At 45.1% G+C, this 20,797-nt stretch overlaps 1 protein-coding gene across 17 annotated transcripts in view; it reads right to left on the bottom strand.

The window, feature by feature from the left end:
• ATXN1 (ataxin 1) overlaps window positions 1-20,797 on the bottom strand; it is a 351,766-nt gene that overhangs the window by 160,628 nt on the left and 170,341 nt on the right. For 16 of the 17 annotated variants that reach the window (XM_061994524.1, XM_061994525.1, XM_061994534.1 and 13 more), the window contains one exon: window positions 15,423-15,521. The exons of the other annotated variant lie outside the window; for it this stretch is intronic. The gene's annotated coding sequence lies outside the window, so the exon portion shown is untranslated. The remainder of the gene's footprint in view (window positions 1-15,422; window positions 15,522-20,797) is intronic. 17 annotated transcript variants of the gene reach the window in all.

The following is a 20,797-nucleotide window of genomic DNA, read 5'->3' as shown; positions in this document are numbered from 1 at the left end:
CTGCAAAATCGAACACCTCTCCCGGTCTGAGCCGAACAAACACTGCTGTATTGACAATGTAAGCAAAATGCTGAGAAGAGAAATAAATCCGCAATGAAAAAGAAGCAAAAAGCCTCTAGAAGCAAGAGAGACAGTGAGAGAGAAAGGGCACATGGTGAACTTCACATTAGTGTAACTCTGACCAATTTAAGCTCTTCCCATGCTCATCACCATACCATCTGTGCTTAAGTATAAATGGAAGAGTTCTCTATCACATTTGCTTCCTTTGTGTAAATACCATACTCATATATTCCGAGGACTATGTGACTTACTGATTCAGAAATTAATCTAAAGTGATGCTTTATATAATGCACACTGAACGGATTCACAATCTCATCGCGCTGGACGTACAAATACATCCCAGAAACTGTTGTTCAGAATGAACCAAACTGGGAATCGAGTTTCAACACTTGCACTCTAAGCCTACAGACATCATGTACACCAAAGTCTGAGCACTAGCTTGTTAAGTGGTTTTCCTTCCTTGCTCATTAGCTCAACACACAACACAAGACCCACGGGTGAGGACTCACACCAGCAGCAGTGAATATTTCAGCGCTTGTACCCAAGGGGAGGAGCAGAACTTCAGAACCTTTAATTGCAAGAAAGAAGAAAAAAGTATGATTAAAGAGTCTCTTCATCTGACACAGCACAACTCAGAAGAAATGCCAGCACTTGTCACAATGAATTATGTGGTAAGGACTTCCCTGGTATTACCATATCCACAGATGTGAGCTTTTGACCACAGAGAATTCAGATTTCCCTCCTGGAAAAATGAAAGAGAAGGAAGGAAGTGGGTTTTTTCCACAACATTTTCAAATCATTTCATTCTAAAAACTTTAAAAGTACTCCTTGCCAAGCAGTCACTGGGTTGTTCCAATACAGGCGTTAAGAATCCAAAAGCAGAAGCTCTTGCTGCCCTTCTGATTACTGGGGGTGATTTCATCCTGATGAAATCCAGGGCCCATGAACGTACTGCTAACGCATGCTGTGTCAATTATTCTGCTGTGCCATGTAGTAACCCTGATGGAAGTTCAAACGAATTGTGACAGATACACATAGAAACAGCATTATATATAGTATTCTCTCAAGTTCTGTCAAGCCATTGCATGTGAGGCTGCATTACTGCCTGAAATGATCTCACGTTACGCTATTAGATTAAATACTCCCATGAGCTAAAACACTGCAGAGGGGTGAAGTTCAGAAAATCAATTTCAACAGTGTTTTGCAAACTTCAGCGTAGCTCCAATTCTCTGTTGCTGATACCGATTCAATGAACCACGTTTATGTTGTAAGCGCACAGCAGGCTTAAAAAGTCAAATGGTTAGTGCATGGGGCTGAGAGTGCTGTAGGAAGGGCAGGCACTTACACACAACACGCTGCCAAAACAAAGCTTTAATTCAGAGGAAAGAAATCCTGGCTTCTGGAACTGTAAGAATCACCCCAAGATAGGAACTGGGAGCAAATGGATAAACAGAAGCGATGCTATGAGTCTACAGAAGGATTTCCAAACCTCGTCCTCCCACAGCTTTACCAAAAAGCAGTTGGGTGAGTTGAGCAGCAGCAGCCACTTCCCCTCAGAGAACCCTGAAACAGGGCAAAACCCCACTCCCTGCTCAGCCCAGCTAGCCTGGACACTCTTACCCAGCCTACAGCCCATGGGTGACTCTGAATGCCCAACCCTGCTGCCCGCCAGCATCCCTCACCCCTGAGGAAACACAGCAAGGATTGTCTCACCTCAGGGCACCTCCACTGCAGGCAAGGCATAGGGCACAGGCCAAGGGGAGTTTGACATCGAACACAGCAGATCCCGGGGCAAACTCCACCCCTGAGAGAGCCAGGGTCGGACCACTGCAGCTGACGCTGGCTGAGGTGACACAACGCACACCTAAACACACAAGCTCCCTCAGTAAAAACCCGTTTGCATGCATTTACAACACACAGTCTTATTTTCTGATGCTGAAGTTTTGTTGCCTCCCCTGTGCTCCCTAAAATAATAAAATAAAATAAAACGTTGGCTTTCCTCAGACATTAATCATATTACATTAATAAACATTCTGGCACTGCCGCTGTTTGAACAGCCTTCTCTCCACCCTAAATCCACTGGCAAGTATTTCCACATATGAGATGACCACCCCACAACCCTGCTGTTGAACGCTGATCTAAACTGAGTTCTCCAAGCCAGCACAGTGAAGTGTTACTCTTTGGGAGGGAGAGCAGAAAAGAAATGAGAGAGGGGCCCTTGAAATGAAATTAAAACACCATTGATCCCACCATGACACGACCCAGACATTCTCCCTGTGGGGGAAGAAAACGTTTCGTACTGCTGTGCGAGTTTTTATAACATTTTTCTTTGCTTTCCCCCCTCCTTCCCCTGTGCAACTTTGCTTCCTGAAGAATGCTTTATATAAAAGACATGACATTTGGCAACCCAGCTCTGCTGCTTTGTGAAACTCTTTTGGCAAGTGCCCTACGTGCTGACTGCATTAAGCACATCATCTTACTTAATTATTTATTTATTTAGTCAGAAGTCAGAGGGAGCAAGTCATACAATTAACACCCACTGTGGCACTGCTTCATCCAGAAAATAGAATCATCCCAATCCAGAAATGGGAGAGGAAATGGGGAGGGGGGAGGAGCCAGAGCCTTTTGGGAAACCTCATCATGAGAGAGGAGATGGTTCTCCAGCCTTCAAGTGTTACAGCTGCTCTGGGGCATACACTGTGACTCTTGGATCTCAGGGCATTTAGTGAACATCAATTAATTAATTAATTAAGCCTCAATTCCACAACAAAGGCAGGTATCATTACACACCTACTTTGCATTGGGGTAAAAGGAGCCTTGGAATAAACCTAAGCCTGTCCCAATCTTGCTTGGCGTCCCGAGGCAGGAGGTGTGTGTGCTACCTTGCCCTTGCCAAGGTGAAGCCACCCAGAAGCAGCTGGCAGGAGGGCAAGGCACTGGGCCCGTGCTTCCTCCCCTCTTCCCCCAGCGAGTGAAAACACAAAATGGAGAAGTCTCCACACGCCACCGTCAGCCCAAGGGCACAGCCATGGCGCGTGACCGTGAGGCACACGGGCCTCCGTTGATAAGCGCCGACCTCCGGAGTGCCCGTGATGCACCTCAGCACCGGCTGCAGCGAGTCAGGGACAGCACCTTGTACACACACACCCCATCCAAAGCTGTGTTCTCACACAGGCAAAACTTCCCAGGGTTGAGGGCTCCAACAAGCAACTGTCTGTTTGCTGCTCAGATGCCACACGTTGGGCAGGAGGGTTTGGAGTTATGGAGAGGACAGCTTTAGGCTTAGATGAAAACAAGATGCTTCTCGGAAACAATGGAATATTTGGCTTACAATGATGATTAGCCCCATTTATTTATACCAGAGACCAATGAAGCTTGGCAGCATGCCACCAGGGACACCCAGCAACAGCAAATCCACAGAACCATGAAGTTTTCAAGTGAAATGGGAAGGATGAGAACAGGAGGGGACATGACACACTTGCCCAGAGACAGAAGCCAACAGCGGGCCATGTCCACAAGCTTGGAAGGGTAAACCTTCTGCACTTACCACATATCCCCTAGTATTTTCAGGCCCAACTGGTGGCAGTGAAGGGATTGATCCACTCAAAGCATTGTTCAGCACACACACTAGGGACATGCTGAAACATAGTCTGGTGCCTTCCACAGGAAGGACTTACCAAGTCTCTAAGCAACGTGACCCCCGGCAGATCGGGCACAGAAAGGACTTTCCTCCATCTGAGAGAGCTGAGACGGGGCTGGAGAGTCTGCTTGATCAGGTGGTTACTGCTTTAAAGGCCACATCCAAGGCCACAGATAAATCTATAACACACTTTGGAAAACTTTTAAGCAGCTTGGTCTAAAAAAACTGTGACACATTTAACACTGGGAAGCTTTTTCTACACACAAGTCTAAAAGAGCCAGCTGCGTGTTCTCATCGTTTGTGTGAGCCCCAATAAAGTCGAACTCTGTTCCTAGAAAGAACATTGACACAGCAATCTAAACCTGCCCAGTGTTTTGAAAGTACATGAGGAAAACTTTTCTGGTTGTTCTTTTTTTAAAAGTATCTGGCATCACTCCCCCTTCCTGTTCTAAAACTTTTCCCTAGAATTTCTGTCCTTCGTTTCTAGGCCAACTTCCAGGATATCAAAGCTGTTATCATGCCAGCAATATACAAGCCCAGTTCTACAAGGTTTACTCAAGGCAAACAGATTTCAGCCAGACTGCCAGTTTTAGCAGAAGTCTGAGGTGACCAAGGGCTCGGGGCAGTAAGACACAGAACTCAACATCAGTTTAACTGTACAGCAACCTTTGCCAATCATCTGTCCTCAGCAGAGCACATACCAGCCTCTCCTTCGAAAAGGATTTAGGGACCTTAGCACTGAAAAGGCACAAAGGGACACAAATCCGCCCGCAAAGAAATCCCTGGCAAAATTCCCCTCACCTGAAGCAAAGAAATACCAACCCTTCAGGGGCACTACTGGTCATCCTCATCACCCTGGAAACAACACACTAGCACTTGAAGGAAGGATTTCCAACTCGGTGTACCGAGTTACCCACTTCCCACGCAGGACGCATGCTTTGGTCTACAAGCTGATGCTGGAGGTACAGGCTAAAAGCACGCAAGGGAAACCTCAGCACAAATTGTTTGAAGCTGTGGTCTCATTAGCCCGACACACAGGCAAATGTGAAGTCGAGAAGCTTTGGATCTGTGTGTGTATGCCACACATCGTCACATGAAAGGCACATGTGTTGTCCCTGGGCAAAATTTCACACTAAAGCATTAAAAAGCCATGCTTTTTCTTTAAACAGAGGGAGCAAAGGAAAAAGTATCCTCCACCAAATGTATCTGTGAAGACAAGTAAGAGGAACTATTTTAGGACAAGCCTGGCAATCTCACTGGTAGCAGACAAAATTACACAGTTTAAAACTTACATACAGGTGGTTTACTTGAGGGGAAGGACAAGATTATGACAGAGGGCAAGACTTGGAGGTAAAGGGTAGGACAGGACAAACCACATGAGAGAGACACAAGACTGGGTTCTTTTTGGCTTGACACTTGACAAATGAAAAAAACAAGCGTGAGTCATAGTAAAGGTAATTCAAAGTGTGATGTGACTGTAATGGAGAGCTGAGCAGACCACACTGCATGAGTCAGCAACGTAGATAAAAAGGGTGATAAGAAGCAGTAGATGGGACATGTCTTTACTAAAACAACCCTGCAGGACACAGATCTCCTTTACTCCAATGAACCGGTCTTGCACTGGCTCGTACGCTCGCGATCCCCTGGATCGAAGAACGCTGTGCACGGGGGTTAGAAAAGCAGTAGGCAGATAGCTGCAGGCAGATCCACATGCAAGAAAGCACAGAAAAGCAAAGCCACAGCAGACCCCTCCAACACACACACTCCCCTGAGAAGCACCCTGGGACACCACCATCCAAACCACTCCGGCGGCGGGGCGGGGAGGAACAGAAGAAGGGAAGGAAGCTGTGGCTGGGATCATGGCATTCAGCCTGGCCAACAGCCAGCTTTTGCGTTCCTGCTAGTCAGGCTCTGCCTTCCCGGTGGGCGTAGAGAGCAGGAGGCTGCAGGGCTGCAGCCCCCCCAGCCACACACCTGCAGAGCTGGGAGGCAGCCGCACAGCCAGAAGCCACCTCCAGAAGCCAAAAGGGCGGCTGGGGCTGTTTGCAGGGCTGTGCTCCGGTCCACCTGCAGCTGAGACGGCTTTGCAAAGCTCAGGTTTAAAGCTCCATCTTTTCCTTGCAGGATCGCCAACCCTGGTTTGCTGTGAGGGCAGAACGCTGAGCCCCGAGACCAAGCAGGGCATGTCTGGGTAGCAGAACGCATGCAGTCATACACGAGGCCACGTTACCTGCAAAATGCAGCTGCCGCTCTCACCACACAAACGACCTGCGCTGGTGGCTCCTCACTGATCCCTACTCACTGTACTTTTGAACCCGATCAGGAAAGACAAGAGCCCTCTGTCATCAGCTCAAAAGAGGACAGAGATGTAAGGCAAAGCTCAAACCGCCTTTCATCTCACTTCTTGGCTGAGGTAAAAATTTTACCATGCCTGTGAGGGCTATGATGGAAGGTAAAACACTCTATTCTTAGACACAAGATCCCGCTTCATGAGGTTCATTTAATCTCTAAGAAACAATCCTTGGCAAAGGTCTGTATCTGAGGGGCATGAGAGATGACTTGTTTCATATTCTTTTAGCACAGCTCATGGCATGACTAGTATACATCTAAGCGTATCTGCTTTAGCCACATACACACACCAACTGTTTTATTTGGGATAGTCCCTATATACTAGTAATATATATATAAATGTAGTTCATTTCTCCCAATCTGTCCTGCCAAAATAAGCGTGTTGTGTCCAAGTATTTCAACAGAGTTAGAAGGTGTGTCTATTCCCCCGGCTCCAAACATCCTTATTCAAAGACTCCCAAAGTTGGCAGGTACAGTGAGGAAGAGCAGTTGCTGAGCCTCACACACTCTGCACAGCAACAGATCTGTTGTAACAAATTAACAGGCAGAAAGAAGAGAGAGAGAGAGAGGAAAGAGCCGCACTTTCCTTCTTTGCACACGTCCTTGCTTTCAAATGCATCCTTACGGAGATAACGACAGTAACTGTGTGTCTACGCTACAGCTGGAGCAAGAGCCAAGGCTCCTGCAGCCCCACTGGCAGCAGAGCTCGGCTCTGCACTCTGGTCACGCACTTTTCTAACCCTTCCGTGGAGCAGGTAGGGGAACTGCTCTCCTGCGGACACGGGGACTATTGGCGAAGGGGGAGGGCGGTCAGCCTCTAAGAAAAACAGTGAAGTTGCTTTTCATTTCCTGTTGGTTTTAACCTTGTCTACGGGCTTTGCTAGCTGCGACTTCCATTTTCTGGCCTGTCTGCAGAGGAACTGCTTCCTTGACTGACTGGCTCGCAGAAGGTCCCTCCTGCTCCTGCCATCCACCCCCTGCCTGCCGCTCTCTGGCTGATTTACGCTGGCAAATCGCTGTCTGGGCCTCCCCCTGGTAGCTCTATCAACAAACTTACTTCTGGTTACAGCTCCCACTGGCAATCTGAGTTTTCCAAAATAAGCACAGGATTCATGGCAGCTAAGGCACAACCTCTTTTTTTCCTCCCAGTCTAATCGTTGCATTACCCTTTGAAGGGTCTGTACCCGTTCTACCGCTGCTTTTCACACTCTGTGGGCTCCTTGGTTTCCTTTGAACACGTGGCGTGAGGGTAGGCAATTCCTGAAATGCACTGCACAATTTGCATGTGGACACACAGCATCAACGAACCAGATGACAAGCAGTGATAAACTGTGATCAGAACTCAGATGCAGGCTCAGTGAGGGCTCCCTTGTCCTCAGCCTGAAGGAAGTGCTACACCTGTGTAACTCCCATCAGGGAGCTCTCAGGCCCTTGGCACGGAAGCTGCTACACAGGTTCCTGCACCTCTTGGCCACAGCCCTCTCAAAGCCTTCTCAAAAGGAGCCATCAGAAGCCCTGGTCCATCCCATCTGAGATGCAAGACTCGGCCAGGCAGGGATGACATTCTGATGCCATCAAAGGTGGCTGAGGATGGGTTTCAAGCTAGGAGAGCAGAAGGGAAAGGTGTAATAGAGCACAGAGCTCATGTTGCTAAGAGTTAAGCAGCACAGCATGCACCAGGAGCAACAGCTTCTCCCCCTGCATGAACTGTGACCAGGGGCAATGCCAGCAAGTGTCCACAGCGAAAGAAGTCATGGCTAAGAAAGATGATCCCCCACCCATGCACATCTCTGAAGATTTATCTCAGTAACACATCCTCAATTCCTTCACTGTTTCTGAGAACTGGCCTTTCCTACGCACACAAAGAAAATGAGATTGTTCAGTATCTTTACTTCCAGCTCACGTTTGCAAAGCCCCCTTAGAAGTACACTGCCAGATTCCACCAGTGATCAGTGTTATCACACTTGATCCAGATGTGCCTTGAGCTTGCTGTCCCCCCATGGGACCAACAGCCATCGCTGCAGTCCTGAGGGGATGGTGGCATGGAACAGTAGAGTTGCTTGCCATTTCCTGGGACAGAGATGAATTCCTGGGACAGAGATTATGTAGTATGTCAGACAATAAAACCAACCACTTTATTCCTAAAACCTCCCAACAAAGCTCAGTCTTGCTTCCTCATTTACAACTGATAATGAATCTGAAGTGACAAAGAGTCATTTTTGCAAGATCCAGGAACATGACTGGGAACAACACAACCACAAAGCACCAAACTCTGCTCCTCTCCTCTGTGTGCTCTACAACTCTCTTCTCTCTCTCTGGGCAGAGTGGAGCTAGGTCACTACTGTCCACATACTGACTGATCTGTGTGTCTTCTCTCTCCTGCATTTATGTACGTAAATGATGGTGTATTTTACATAAATTAAGATGTATTTACACCAGGTTGTGACAAGATATGTTATGTTCAAATACCACACCTACCCAAACCGGTCTAATTCAGCTTTTAAAGTAACATTTAGGAAAGGACGTGTTTGCTGATGAAGTCTTGAAGAAAACCAAACCTGGGAACTGCAGCAGTTAAGACTATACCTCTTAAACCAAGACTGACTGACTGACGTCCTGCAGCAGTGTGCAGCAGCAGTCTCTTCTGCCAGGCCAGAGAGAGGATCTTTGTCATCTCAGCACATTCAGCAGGCTGAGTTACGTACTTAGTTCAGATATCACAAAAGAGCTGGAAGTTGCACAAGTAAGAAAATAGGAGTTCAAATAATTTCTTAACAGAAGTGATGTGCAAGAAGATCTGTGATTCCCAAAGCTCTCATCTAAGTTACTGTGATTACAAAAAAAACCCTATCCCAAACTTAAAAACTACAATTACAGAATCACACAATCTTAAGGGCTGGAAGGGACCTCGAAAGATCATCCAGTGCCACCCCCCGCCAGAGCAGGATCACCTACAGTAGGTCACACAGGAATTAGCTGTTCCTTTTAAAAATGGCTTAATTTTAATGCAAAACAAGCTTCATTTTGGGTTGTTTTTTTTTCCCCCTCTTCCTCAGCTCCTATTTTAAGGAAGCATTTAGTTATGTGACAGAAATGTTTGAATGTTTCAAAACCTCCTCATTGTACATTTTTGCTGAAGGTTTCTTTTCAGATGAATGTTGGCTGGTACGAGTCATATGCAAAAATATAACCTAGTGAACAGCACATAGAAAACATGCCACTGATTAAAATAAAAAGTAGGCAAATTAGGGTTCTATGATTCTATGAAATTAGAGGTCCACAGAAATCGACGTTGGACCACGTCACTGGTGGAACATCTGTAGGAATGGAATGTAGTCTAAGTTTAAAAACAGATATATGAACTTATTTCAAGTACTGAAAGCATTCCTTTCCTTAAGGATAATAACTCAAAAGAGGAAATGCAAAACAAGATCTAGAAGCTGGTTGTTTTAATAAAGTTTCCCTGCTTGCTGGTTTTAGCCACAATTGAAACGAGTGATCTAAACCCCCTGAAAAACCCTCCGAAGGAGGAGCAGTGCTGATTCATTTCTTGTGAGATGGGACATGAAGCATGTCAGTTTGCTGATGCACAGCAGATTAATCCTGGGATGGAGACAGATGCACACTAGTATTTCAAGCTGGAACAACAACAACAACAAGGCAAGAGGCTGAAATACATGCTCATGTGAGCATGTGTGAATGCGTGTCCTCATTTTGTTATCACACTCAATCAGGACACAGATCAGCATAGCCACAGACTAGGAGGAGGAAGCTTTTGCCCAGAGGTAATGGCCAGCAACTCTTGAGTGCTCAGGGCAGTTCTTCCAGATGCAGAAGCACCAGGATTGGCTCAGGAGCATGTTTCTTGGCATTAAGCACAGCACTGAGTGGCCAGAGCCGCAGGGCCAGGGCCATGAACGCGTGGTCACGTCTGACTGCTCGGGGTGAGCGTGCATCCTGCCAGGATTATGATAAGCCTTTCTAAATCCATGCTGGGCACATAGTGACTCTGCACCATCCTTCACCAGTGCTCCTAGTCCCAAGATGACAGTGACAGAATGTCTCTCAGGGCTGTCAAGCCGGGAGCTGTGCTGAGCAGGAGACAAGGAGGCTGGCTGCTCTCACAGGGCTTTACCTACTCAGCAGTCTCTCCTGTGGGTGTCCTGTAGCACCCCCACCACTCAGGCTGCTCCCATGGACTACAGCAGCTGAGACTTCCTCTTCCCTGCCCTGCACAGCAACAAGGGAAGCTGTGTTTCAAAAAGAAAAATGCTTTTTATTGCTCTACTGCAGAAACTGAGAAAGCTTCAGGAGACCTGCAGAATCTTGTGAAGTCATGGAGGTAGGTGATCCTTCAGTGAGGCCAACAGGAGTAGGAAAGTATCCATGGGGTGTCTGCAAACCCCTTCTCGAGGCAGGAGGTTGCACCTTTTCCCTTGTGCCACTGCCATACACTGAATGGCAAACTCTCAGGGAGATGCAATCATGGTGGCTGTAGGAGCTGCCAAAGTGCTTTTTGGCTTAAGAAGCAAAGGACAAGTTTGAGGTTTGTTCTCCAATTGCTGCCTCATGCACTTATTGTAACGAGACAACAGAGGAGAATAACTCATGTATACAGGTAGCGATGAGGTGATTAAAGCCTATCTCTTCTCAGCCTGTCCCCAGCTCCACATAAAAGAAGTGCACAAGTGCACAAACACCTAGGCTGAAGATACAGCATCATGCTCTCATGTAAAACTCCCGTGCCTCCAGGAGTACTGCTGGCTTTACTACAGCCACACTATGTATTAGCAGGTACTGATTGTGTTTGCACAACATCTCAATAAGCAGAGCCAACCAACAGCACTTCCTCTATTTCTGCAGAGAGTAATATATTTACAGGAACAGCCTTTTGAAACGTTCCAGTAAAATTAGCTTACTCACACATTATTTTTTTTTAAACTAGACCAGAGAGCAGAAGGATAATATCATCATCATTATCCTTTGTGCATAAATCAGCTGTCTACTTACCACTGATATGTTGCAACAACGAATTGCCACTATCTTCTGAGTTATTTGCTGGGTTATTAGAGATTACCTGAGTTCACGGGACTACAAAAAATATCTTCATCATTTCCTGGGAAACGACCTTCAGCAGCATGTATTCCACCTCCTTTCCCAAAGCAATGCCCAAAATATTCCTGGAGGAGGTTTGTCTATCTTATAAAAACCTCCAGTGAGTGACGATGCTTCCACAGCTTTCTCAAAGGCAAATGACTTCAGCACCAAAATACCTTATCAACTCAAAGTGTTTAAACTCAAGTGTTTAGTGTTTAAATTTAAGTGTTTACCTGAGTCTCCCCACCTTCAAATTAAAACCATTTCTTCTCATGCTATCCCCCAGCAGTACAGTTTATTCCCTTCCTCCTTGTAGGAACCTTCCACACATCTGAACAGTGCTATCATGACTGTCACTGGCCTTCTCCCCTGAAGACTAAACAATCCCAATTCTTTCATCTTCTTTCCCAGGTCATTTTTATCCCAAATCTTTGATCATTTTCACTGCCTTGCCCTAGATGCCATCCAGCTGGCTCTTGTCTGTTGTGCCCCAAACTAGATGTTGAGCCTTTTCCAGCACTGAGTGGATGAGTTATGTTGTGCCTTTTCTTTACAGACCCCAACAACAGTTCTTTTTCGAGGGACAGGGAAACACTGCTCCTCCTATGACTGCAGGACACCCACGGTCTCAGGGCAATGAGCCCTTTGCTCCTGCACACACAGAGCAGGAGGCCTGGCAGGAGCTGAGCTGGGGCTCTTCCCACGGGCGTTCACAACAGAGCTGTGGGGTCCCCAGCTCCAGGGTGAGAGCCCGAGCAGGCAAGGCAGGGAAGGAACAGCTGCCCACTCAGCATAGCGCTGGCAGCCCAGCTCCCAGGGGACACGAGAGTGGGATGTGCTGCAGGCTGGTTTTCTCTGGTGGTCTGGGAACCAGCTGTGATTTTTAACACTCTATTCAACTCAACCAGGCCAAACTGCCTCCAGCACAGCCTAACTCCAGCTCACAGACCTTCTGCAGGACCACTACTGAGTCAGCCATTCCCAACCCTGTGCCGTGCAACTGGGCACTTCTATCCCTGTGAAGTGCTTCTAAGTGTGTATCCTATTTTGTTGTTGGGTTTTTTTTTGTTCTCCAAACTGCTCCTCCACTCAGCCAGGGCAGCTCTGAGCTTTAATCTTGCCCTCCAAGGAGCCTACAGCCCCCTTTTACCCTATGTAAACTTAATAACTGTGCTCGCTGTTCCACCAATCACTTCAGTCAGTAAAACAATGAGTATTACCAAAGCTAGGACAGATGCCTAGGGAATCTCACTCAATCCAGTCTTGCAGTTTAACAGTAAACTAACTACTTTGAATAGTGCCTGGTGAAACTGTGCACCCACATTATGGACTGGCGAACCAGACATCCAGCCTGCTTCAAAGAAAGCTGTGTTAGAAAGCATCCAGAGCCTTAGTTTCAGGGAGACTAATTCCTGTCAGGCAGAGAGGTCCAATTACAGTGTCGTAGGCACTGTTGGAAAGTCTTTGCTAAACACTGCCATAAAAACCTAATGCATGCTGATAAGAGGAACAGAAGGGTTGATAACCAAGCTTTAGGATGACAGGAAGAACTTGGGCTGAACTGAGACAGTGGGAGCCTGATTTTGCTTCCAGCAAGAGCAGAGGCTTGGAAGAAGCAAACTGAAACAGTATAAAAATGACAGGAATTTTGCACCTGCCATCAACTGGGACTTATCAGTTAAAGATACCATCACTGAGGTGTGGGGGTGTTTTTTATACAAACAAAACATTTTCTTAAGTCTTCCAGATGGGGTTTGTTGAATTGCATTCCTTACTGCTCCCTAACAGCCTGTGAGGCCCAGGGACCACAAACAAGGCAACCAACACAGCGAAGTCCCAGAACAACGCTTCCCCACTCAAAGCATCCCCAGCCCCACACCAGCACTAGGAGAAAGCAAGTCCTGAATCAGGGAGAAAGGGTAAGTTCCATGGAAAGTGAAAGGTGAGGCAGTGTTCCAACGCTGGCTCCCTCCACTCGCCCAAACAGCAATGCTCTGCCCACGCCTCACTCCGACTTGTGCGGAAGATGCACTTGCTTCCCAGGAGAGTTTACTCTCGCAGTGCAGATGTGCTTCGCTGAGGCAATCGCCCTCTGTTGCGTAATGCAGCCCCGAATTCAACAGTAGATGCTATTTGGTGGATTTTTAAAATGCAAACCAGGAGCTCAGTGTAAAATGTAAACTGCGGAGCTCCATCACGCTGCCAAGAATGTTGACGCTATGATTTTAGCAAGGAAGGATATATCATCTCCTCTCTCCTCCCACAGCTTACTCTCAGGTCATAATGCTGTAAAACCTTTTTGTGCTTGTCAGTAAAGTACAAAATCACACATCTGTGTGACTTCCATTTTGATCTTGGGTGACTATAGGTATCACCACCTCAGGCCCTAATGCAGCCGCACCAGCAGCAGGCTGCAGGGCAGCTCTGGAAAGGAGCTGGCAGAGAACTGCACCGAGGTGCACAGTTGAACCATTCACCTTGGGTTTCATACAACTGGGGTTCAAAAAAAATACATGAAATATTAGAAACAGAGCCCAGAACCAACCAACCATTTCCAATCTCCTACGTGAACCAGGAGGAACAACGCTGCAGATGCTGAGGCATACTTTGAATACAAATATACGTACATTTAGGTGGTTCTTCCAGTTCCCAGGAGCTGCACAACGCCGTTCCTCTTTGGAGGAATGCAGGTCTTTTATAAAATATATTATGCATAACCCAGTTTTCCACAACAGAAACCTCACCAAGGGAATACTGTTTGCTCATACCAGAAACATATCCCAAAATTACAGTCATTTATAGTTTCATTTTCATTGACAAAAGAAATAATATCATTCTCTTCTGACAAATATCAGTACACTGAAAAAGCAATGAATAATTGCCTATAAACAGGGATCAAATAAAGCAACTATCAATCACTGCAACGAAATTTTAATTAAATCATACCTGAAGTAAAAAAAAACACACTGAAGTAAAAACAAGCCATAAATCTGAAATCAAACTAAGAACCTATCGTGCCTGAGCAGAAGAACACAATTCAGAGCACTACAATACCACAATCTGTTAAATGACCAATCATCTGAGTGTTATTTGTAAAGCTCCCAAGTTTGCGAAGCGAAGCAAAATGTAGAGGTTCAGCAAAGGACTTGAGAACGTGACAAGATACATCTGTATTTTTACAACAGTATGTGAGAGAGCTTAAATCTCTGGAAGTGTTCATGTACACCTCTATAATGATTTCTTCTTAAGAGATAGAAAACACTTGGGAAGCGCTCTGCACTGTCCACATTTCAGCATTACAGATCAAACCAGCGTTCAGCCCAAGCTAAACATGTATTTCTGGAGAAAATCAGAAAGAACCCCAAGGATTAGTGCTAACACAAAGGGATGAGGGAGTTGCCTGCTGTCATCCTGCCAGTTCTGCAAGAACAGAAGAGTTAGCAAATGAGGCATGAATAGATGTGAGCAAAGAAACTCACACCTGCGAAGAAAAACAACACAGCAACATCAGGTGTGGTGTGCAAGGAAACTGCAGAAAGTAGGATCAGGCCCAGTCACAAGAACTGCTGACCAGCTCCAAGTCCTTTTGGCCTCAGCTAGAAATATTTATCACCCTTAAGGCTAGTTAAACTTATAAGCTGTCCTAATTTAATGCTGTAAATTAAATCTGAATGTTCAGCACTTCACTTTTTAGGGCTCTGACCTTCAATCTGAATCAGAAGTTAGCTGAGGCTACGCCAATCCACCCGCCTGCCTCCGTTTGTGTGTGTTACCATAAAGAATACAGTTCTCTCTCTTTTTTAATTCCTCATAGTGATAACAACATCAAATACATCTGTTGCTGCTTTGGGGAAAGCTCCTCTTTTTTGGGCCTTTCAAAATGTCTCTTCAACAGAGCTGGTAGCTTTCTGAGTGCAGTGACAAAGGGAGACCGCTATTCAAGTGTGTGGGTGGATGCACACACGTGTGCAGGGAAAGCAAAGAAGAAAGAGGCACATGCTATATATTGCCATTCTCCAAAGCCCAGTACAGCAACCAACCCCACTGACTGCAGATGGACAGTCACGTTGGCAAACAGCTGAACCAATGTCTGGCAAGGTGGTCTGATAGGTTTCTCATAGCAAAGGTTGCCTCTGGGTGAGGGGGAAAGCTCAGGTAGGGAAGAGGAGTTCCCCATCTGCCTGGAGATACTTTAATTAACTTGATACACAAGATTCCACAAAAAAAAACAACCCAGTAAAAATAAATTAACTGAAGAACAAAAGGCTTAACTTACTGAATAAGACACCACTGTAAGAGGCTTCTCCACTTTCCCTGCTGTAAAGCACTTCTGAAAAATTCAGCCACTGAGCTACTGCTTTTCTTGACCTTTTCACTGAAAGAGAGCAGAGTGAAAACAGAAAAGAGCTGAAATGGTAAGCAGTAAAGATGCTTCATGTCGAGGAAGTCTTTTGAGTCACTGTTGCAAATTCATTCTGTGTCGGATTTGCCAATATCACGCTTGTTTAAAGACCATCTCTGAACAGCACCAGCAGTCGAAGCAAGTGCACTGCCTCAGCTGTTGCAGCTATGTAGCATTTGCATCTGTTGCTAGTTTTCCACACCCAAAAGCTCACTTCATGTCTCATGATTAATTTATAATGCCCTGAGCCCTAAAGAGATTTTGTCTTCTGATTGGCCTTTTCCTAAACAATAACACAAATAAATGTGGAAATAAATCTATTGTTTGAGGAACCCTTCCACTAATTTTGTTCTTTGATGGCTTGGTTGATTTACTATAGCTAGGAATCAAGAGTAAAGTGGATCACAGCTTAATATAGAGTGTGGTTAATCTTCCCTTTGCATAATGCTGGTACACTATGGCCCAAATACCAGAGATTTATTTGATGTGTACATGCCTTCAAGCATTAGTAAACAAGTTGCATCCCATTATGAAAGAAGAGCAGAAGAGCAGTTGTGAAGCTCCTTCTTTACTAGATTGACACTGGCAGGGCAACGTACTTACATCTGCATGTGTACTAGCTCTATAATTCTGGAGACTGTTTCACCAAGAAGTACCATTTTATAAAAACAGGACTAAAAATATAGCTGAGATCACTTCCCATGTCCTGATGCACTATTGTCTGAAGCATGACAAAAGTGGCAGGGAGAGAGGCAAAGTCTGCTTTTGCTCTTTTTCCTTCTTTAAATGATTTTATTCCTCGTAGCGTAGCCAAAAAGAGGAAAAACATATACTAGAGCTTCACAAAACACACAGACACTTTAATTCCCTGGAAAAACCAAAAGCTTCTCTCACTTCTCATTTCTTATTCTTCCATTGCTTTAAAGAATATGCTACAGAACACACAGTATTAACCATTATCACCAAATTTCTTATTTTAATGGATCTAACAAATAAATCCTTCTCCTACATGCTGTAACCACACTATTTTGTGGTTGTTCAGGTACTGATCTAAACACATTGGCCCTTCAGAAGCCAGTCTCATGAGCAAAAACATTAACTTGAATAAAAGTTCCTTTTAATAACAAAGTTTCAAGCAATAGTGTAGTGGAAGCACTTAAGTGCACAAAAGTCACTCATGTGGCAGTGCTCCCTGGGTAAGAGACTCAGTGTGAGTCTACAGTATCTTAACACACAGAGGCAAAACTACCCAGGCTGTACTGTTAGGTATAGATAAGCCACTGTCACTATACAACACATTGTTTCTACCTGGTAGAAGAAACACAATCCCGTGCTCAGGGACTGGCTGTAGAGGACAGTACCTAACTCCTTGTCCTCTCAATACACACGTGATATTCAGCAATTCTCCCACTGTTTATACCATGATCACTGACCTCCCACATAAGCTAACAACTGCACATCATCAGTCACTTGCTGTCTCTGGCCTAGATTTTATCCTGTTCTGTCTTGAACACTAACTTGAGTTGACTTGGGAACTGTTGCCTTGGTTTTTCTCCCCCACAATAAACGATGAAGCCATGACAGAGGTAGAGAGAAATCGTGGCCTAGAGGCAGAAAGACCTTTCAGGCTGCAATTCAAAAACCTTATCTACCGAGGTGCAAAAAACCTGACATTCCCAGAGCAAGCTCTTCTGATGAAGCCTCAAATCTTGCTGGCAACTGTCAAATGGCCTTAAAAACGTATGTCTGGGAAAGAGGTGCTGTGAGAACAAACACATCAGTGACTGAGAGACGCCAGGATACCACAGAAGAGCAACACAGTAAGAACAGAGGATGCCAGTGTCTCAGATAAGCAGTTATGGCCATGTTTACTTTAACTGTTCTGCTGAGCTGTTCCCATTTCAGGCAGCAGACTTTGATTTAAGGAAGAGACTCACAGTTCTGTCTTCACATTTTTTTCCTTCAAAGCATGAAAGAACTTCCTTTTTCAAAACCAAATTAACAAAGCTTATGTCCAAACCCTCCCAGTCCCAAAACCCTCAGATCTGAACAAATGTGAACTTTATTAAAAGCAGCATCTAGTGCAGTCAAATGCTGTTACGATGTATTTAACAGCCTATAGTATTTCTAATGACCTACTGCCTGAAGTCTATGATCTGGAAAACCAGCCAAGCACATCCACTCAAGAGCAACGACTGCTACAGGGAAGACTTATCTCCCTTGGCAATGGTCCTCTGCCACCGCTGGCATGACCAGAGCAGGGACTCTCCAGCTGCAGAAAGCAGACACGTAGACCAGCTCCCTGGCAGGAGGAAGCCTGAAGCAAAGAGGCAAATTAAAAATGAAAGCTGTGCCAAGCATGTAAGCACAGAGCTACTCTTTCAAATCAAGGTCCTGCAGTTTTATGGGTGTGTTTTATTACTTGATTCCATTGGCTTCTCCTTCTCCTAGCCTACTGCTTTCTTTGTATCACTTAAGAGTTCCTCCCATTCGTTCCCATTTCACATCCTCCAGGCTGGAAGATTTTTACAGATCACCTCCCCAGTTCAACTACTAATAAACTCATTGGAAAAACTTCCCTGATGCCAGCAAGGACCAGGGTAGGCATTTGCCCCGAGAGCTCAGGTCTGGGCACCCTGCACACCCAGCAGCACTTCTCTCTAGTCAGCCTAGAGGATGCTTGGGACGAGCATTTTGATGCAGACTTCACCTTGGCTAGTTGTGACGGTTCACGCTGTCTCCTGACAGAAAATGCATGTTCTTCTCTATAAGGCTTACATGTAGGAAAGTAAAAGTATCTTCTCTAGTAAGTTATGCAAAGCAGAAACAGCCTCCTGGTACTACCACAGCCAACTGCAAGCTAAAATTGTATTAATTATACATTTTTCTTGAACTCCAGCAAGGCTCCATGAGTCCTAGCTGTCCTAGCACAAAGAAACTGCCTGAGGGCATAGGCAGGACAGGAGGCAGCAGCTTTCCTGCTGCCTCATGGGTATGACGCATGCCATGGCACAGGACAGCAGCAAGGCTGCTGCTGCTCCAGCAAGGACTTACTCCTGTCCGTGGCACAGCTCTGTGCTGCATCTGAGACATTTCTAAGCAGCAAACCTCTTGCTGAAAGAATGTTTTCCACCCTCTTACCAGCCTGACTGCTCACTATGAAGCGAAGCTGTGGGTGACTCTACAGCTCATTCTACGTTATCATACCACGCTCAGGTATGAGCCAGGGTGAACTTTCAGCACTGGTTTCCCTGGTCTGGGCCCAGCTAATGGGGGTGCAGGGGAATTTTTAAAAAGCTGTCAGAAATAGCATAAAAAATGAGAAAAAAACAGGATTATTTCCATATAGCTAAACAATGACATGAGGGGTTTTTCACTCCCATGCTTCAGTATCTCAGAAATGGCCAGGGGAGTATTATCATTTACTACAAGGTCTAACAAATGGATACCACAAAGACTGACAGCAACAGCTTATCCTCTTTCGTGATGGAAACAAGCAGAAGGGATGCTTTTGCCAGCAAACTCCCAAGTTCTGTGGAACAGCCATAACTGTAACACTGCTCGTACAATGTTTGGTAACTTCCCAGGAGAGGATGCACGTTAAAAATTGTTTATCAATAAATTCACTCAGCTACCCTACCACGTTCTCCAAGTCACCCCATCTAATTACTTTATTAGATCAATAAAGCTGCATATATATTCAAAGGCAGAGATATCATTTGATTTTAAACAGACAGGAAAGAAGGAGATGATGTGAAACTGAAAAAAAATACAATAATCTACAAAACAATCAGCACATCAAAATGAAAACTTTGTGATCTCACTTTGCCTGGGGAAAGACTGAGCAGGCTTCCCATCTCCTTCCATTTGCAAGCTCCTGAAGGTTTTCCCAATAAGCAAAGCCCTCCCTAGTGTGACAGGGAGCTTGCTTTCATGAATCCCTGCTCTTCAGATGCAAGCTCTCAGCCAACCAGTTTCCAGACCACAGTCACCGGTCACTATTGCCACCACAGAGTACAAAGTAGAAACCACTGTTCCATCGCAAAGCAGTGAAGCAGCATAACCAGCTCTGCAGTGTGCAGCCTCCAGCAGAGATTGCCGTGGTCAGGACTTTCCCTGCAGTTATGCACTTATGTGTGGTACCAGTTACTACAAGAGGCTCTCTGGTTATGTACCCACCTCTTCCTCACCGTCCATCAATTTTTCTAAGAGGCAGAGTAGAAAACTGCACTAGGGGCAGCACAGCATCCAGTAACAGGCTTTGGTGCTTCAGATGTATCAATGAATAGGATTGTAATAATGTTAAAAAAGACCCCTAATTTTCTAGGTCACAGTCCTGACTGTAGTGTTTTAAAATCACTAGAGCTGGGAAACCCACACCACAGCTGGATAATGATTCAGCTTTGAAATCAAATATTTAATCATTATTTAGTAGAGGGAAGTTGTGGAGAGTTACACCTCAGGGTATTTCCAGAAATGACAAGTATTTTAAAATGCAAATCTGCAAATTCTGACATTCTGCAGCATATACATAATCTGAACATCCACTGCACATCCTGGCCACGTTACCATATTGCTAGCAAATACCACGGTGCAAACAGTTTTTCCAAGGCTACCTATATCCTCAGTGAAACATCAGAATGTAGTTTTAAACAACAACACAAAGATAAAAGCATGTTGTATATGGCATGCTTTGGAGCCCTTACCATATGCTCTGTCAATAATCTATGGATTAATAGGACTCTGATGTACAATAACATGTTGGCCACTCACAGATCCATGGAAGATTATTCCATTCACCACAAAAATTAGCTGAGGATTATGTGTATGTCACAAGTTTTCATTCATGTTTTTAACTTGGTCAGCCCTAAGAACTACTGTTGGGATTTAGGGGGTTTTTTATTATTATTCTTATTCTTTAAAGGCCTGATCCTAATTCCATTAATTTCCACTAACATCAAGGGAGCAGGTTCAGGCAGTAAATCAGAAGATTAGTGTTATCTTAACAATTTACTTCTATGTCCCTAAGAGCAACTACACTAGAATGTGTTAAAAAAAATTCATTTAACTTTTCATCCTACCACTGATGGTAGATGTAGCTGATACTTTGGGAAACAGTTGAAGAAATAGAGGAAGTATAGGATGTTAAAAAAAAAAGTCATTTGTTTCAGTATGATTACTCTCAGTTTTGGGTGTGTTTCTGGCCAGTTCAAAATCAAGATGCTTTTCTAAATCTAGGTGTTAGGAAC

This window comes from Colius striatus, chromosome 4 (genome assembly GCF_028858725.1).
Source record: "Colius striatus isolate bColStr4 chromosome 4, bColStr4.1.hap1, whole genome shotgun sequence".
Classification (NCBI taxonomy): Eukaryota; Metazoa; Chordata; class Aves; order Coliiformes; family Coliidae; genus Colius; species Colius striatus.
This window is presented reverse-complemented; position numbering and strand designations above follow the sequence as displayed.